The sequence below is a fragment of the Ovis canadensis genome, chromosome 23 (genome assembly GCF_042477335.2).
Source record: "Ovis canadensis isolate MfBH-ARS-UI-01 breed Bighorn chromosome 23, ARS-UI_OviCan_v2, whole genome shotgun sequence".
NCBI classification, from domain to species: domain Eukaryota; kingdom Metazoa; phylum Chordata; class Mammalia; order Artiodactyla; family Bovidae; genus Ovis; species Ovis canadensis.
In genome coordinates this window covers 29588646-29591859 of record NC_091267.1, presented here as the reverse complement: position 1 = coordinate 29591859, position 3214 = coordinate 29588646, and the positions used below count along the sequence as shown (strand labels likewise).

The following is a 3214-nucleotide window of genomic DNA, read 5'->3' as shown; positions in this document are numbered from 1 at the left end:
TCAGTTAGAGCCAGACTTCCTGGACTGTGAAGTTAAGTGGGCTTAGGAAGCATTACTACAAACAAACCTAGTGGAGGTGATGGAATTCCAGTTGAGCTATTTCAAATCTGAAAAGATGATGCTGTTAAAGTGTAGCACTCAAAATGTCAGCAAATTTGGAAAACTCAGCAGTGGCCACAGGACTGAAAAGGTCAATTTTCATTCCGATCCCAAAGGTGGGCAATGCCAAATAATGTTCTTACTACCATACACTTGCACTCATTTCACACACTAGCAAGGTTATGCTCAAAATGCTTCAAGCTAGCCTTCATCTGTATATGAACCGAAATTTTCCAGATATATAAGCTGGATTTTGAAAGAGGCAGAAGAACCAGACACCAAATTGGCAACATTCATTGGATCATGTAAAAAACAAGGGAGCTCCAGAAAATACCTGCTTCATTGACTACTAAAGCCTTTGACTGCTTGGATCACAACAAACTGTGGAAAAAACTTAGAGATAAGAATATCAGCTCTTTTTTAAGTCAGTGGTGGAACGTGAAAGAGCTGCATCCTATGAAGCTGTAAACCAGCACCTCTGTTTGTCTGTTTACTTTGCCTTAGTTCCACCACTCCAAACCCACCCACCAAGGACTCTGAATCTGTTCAACCCGGGCGAAGTGAGACCTTCCGGCTGGGTCCCCCGGATTTGGGCCGACTTTGCACCTCCAAACAACCTTAGCATGATGTCTTATCTTAAGCAACTGCCTTATGCATTCAGTGGGCTGAGTCTGACCACTTCGGGCATGGACTTGCTGCACCCCTCGGTGGGCTACCTGGCCACCCCTCGGAAACAGTGGCGGGAGAGGACGACGTTCACCAGAGCGCAGCTAGATGTGCTGGAAGCACTGTTTGCTAAGACCCAATACCCAGATATCTTTATGCCGGAGGAGGTGGCGCTGAAAATCAACTTGCCTGAGTCCAGGGTACAGGTATGGTTTAAGAATCCAAGAGCTAAGTGCCGCCAACAGGAGCAGCAACAGCAGAACGGAGGTCAAAACAAAGTGAGACCTGACAAAAAGAAGACATCTCCTGCCCGGGAAGTGAGTTCAGAGAGTGGAACAAGTGGCCAATTCACTCCCTCCTCTAGCACCTCAGTCCCAGCCATTTCCAGCAGCAGTGCTCCTGTGTCTATCTGGAGCCCAGCTTCCATCTCCCCACTGTCAGATCCCCTGTCCACCTCTTCTTCCTGCATGCAGAGGTCCTATCCCATGACCTATACTCAGGCTTCAGGTTATAGTCAAGGATATGCTGGCTCAACTTCCTACTTTGGGAACATGGACTGTGGATCTTATTTGACCCCTACGCATCAGCAGCTTCCTGGACCAGGGACCACACTCAGTCCCATGGGTACCAATGCAGTCACCAGCCATCTCAATCAGTCCCCAGCTTCTCTTTCCACTCAGGGATATGGAGCTTCAAGCTTGGGTTTTAACTCAACCACTGATTGCTTGGATTATAAGGACCAAACTGCCTCCTGGAAGCTTAACTTCAATGCTGACTGCTTGGATTATAAAGATCCGACATCTTCGTGGAAATTCCAGGTTTTGTGAAGACCTGTAGAACCTCTTTTTGTGGGTGATTTTTAAGTATACTGGGCTGGACATTCCAGTTTTAGCCAGGAATTGGTTAAAAGAGTTAGATGGTATGATGTTCAGACTCATCTTCTGATCAATGTCCTGGGAGGCATAGAAGGAAAATGAAAGGCCTTAGAGGGGCCTACCAACCAGCTACCTGAAATGGACAAACCAATCTACTTAATACTTAAGATCCTGTTATAGTTTTAGATCATTGGTTTTCCTGATTCACAAAGTGATCGAAAGCATTCTAGCCATGTGCAACCAAATACCACCAAAAATAAACAAGCAGAACTAAATTGTGAGGGGAAGAAGTGAAGGACATAGCCTTCTTAAGCAGAGGTATTCCAATGTTTTAGCCAATCCTTGGTTGAATCCTAGGAATGGACAGTGTCTCAAGCTCACTCACGTTTCATGACCAACTGGTAGTTGGCACTGAAAAACTTTTCAGGGCTGTGTGAATTGTGCACCTGATTGTCCTAGATGCACTACTTTATTTAAAAAAAAATAATGTTCATAAGGAGTCAATATGTAGTTTAAGAGACAATCAGTGTGTGTCTTGTATAAATGGTACATCTGTAGTTTTTAATCTGTGCTAGACTTCAAAACTGTGATCTCCTGTTATTGTATGCAACGTTGAACTTCACCTCTGCAGGGGTTCTTCTGTGATTAAATAGGTTATAATTATAAATAAATTCAGAGCAACTGAGTACTTATCTAAAAAGATTACCTTTGGCTGCAGGTGAGCTGCATGAAACTTTACAACAAAATGTCTCTGGACAAGGAGAGTAAGGGAAGAGAAAGAAAAGGACACTAATTCATCATGTAATTTACTGTTGGTAAACCTAGCAGTAAAGAGACATTGGTCAATTGCTCTGACCCTGATGAATTTATAAGCTGAGATCATCGTTGTTTATGCTTGCAGATGTTAGCTGGAAAAGTTATATATGCATAAACTTTTCTTCCTGACTTGGCAGATATGTATAATTATATTAAAATGGTTCTAGCACACACACAAAACAAGAATACCAGAGCACCTTTCCTATCTCCTGAGAAACCTGTATGCTGGTCAAGAAGCAAGTCAAATTATAACTGGTCAAGTAATAACTGGACATGGAACAATGGATTGGTTCAAAATTGAGAAAGGAGTAAGACAAGGATATATGTTGTCACCTTGATTATTTAACCTCTATGCAGAGTACATCATGCAAAATGAGGATGACTCTCAAGTTGGAACCAAGATTGCCAAGAGAAATATCAACAACCTCAGATATTCAGATGATGTCACTCTAATGGGAGAAAGTGAAGAGGAACTAAAAAGCCTGTTGATGAAATGAAAGAGGAGCGTGAAAAAGTTGACTTAAAGCTCAACATTAAGAAAACAAAGATCATGGCATCCGGTCCCATCAGTTCAGATGGGGAACTAGCATCTCTTAATGAGGATGAATGTGGGGTGTGAAAATGCTGGCTTGAAACCCAATATTCAAAAAAATTAAGACCATGGTATCCATCACTTCATGGCAAATAGATTGGGGGAGGTGAGTAGAAGCAGTGACAGATTTTATTTTCTTTCTCCAAAATCACAGTGGACAGTGTAG

At 42.6% G+C, this 3214-nt stretch overlaps 1 pseudogene; it reads left to right on the top strand.

Moving 5' to 3' along the window:
• The first annotated feature begins 722 nt into the window (after positions 1-722).
• Positions 723-1592, top strand: LOC138428404 (homeobox protein OTX2 pseudogene; annotated as a pseudogene).
• Positions 1593-3214: the final 1622 nt, after the last annotated feature.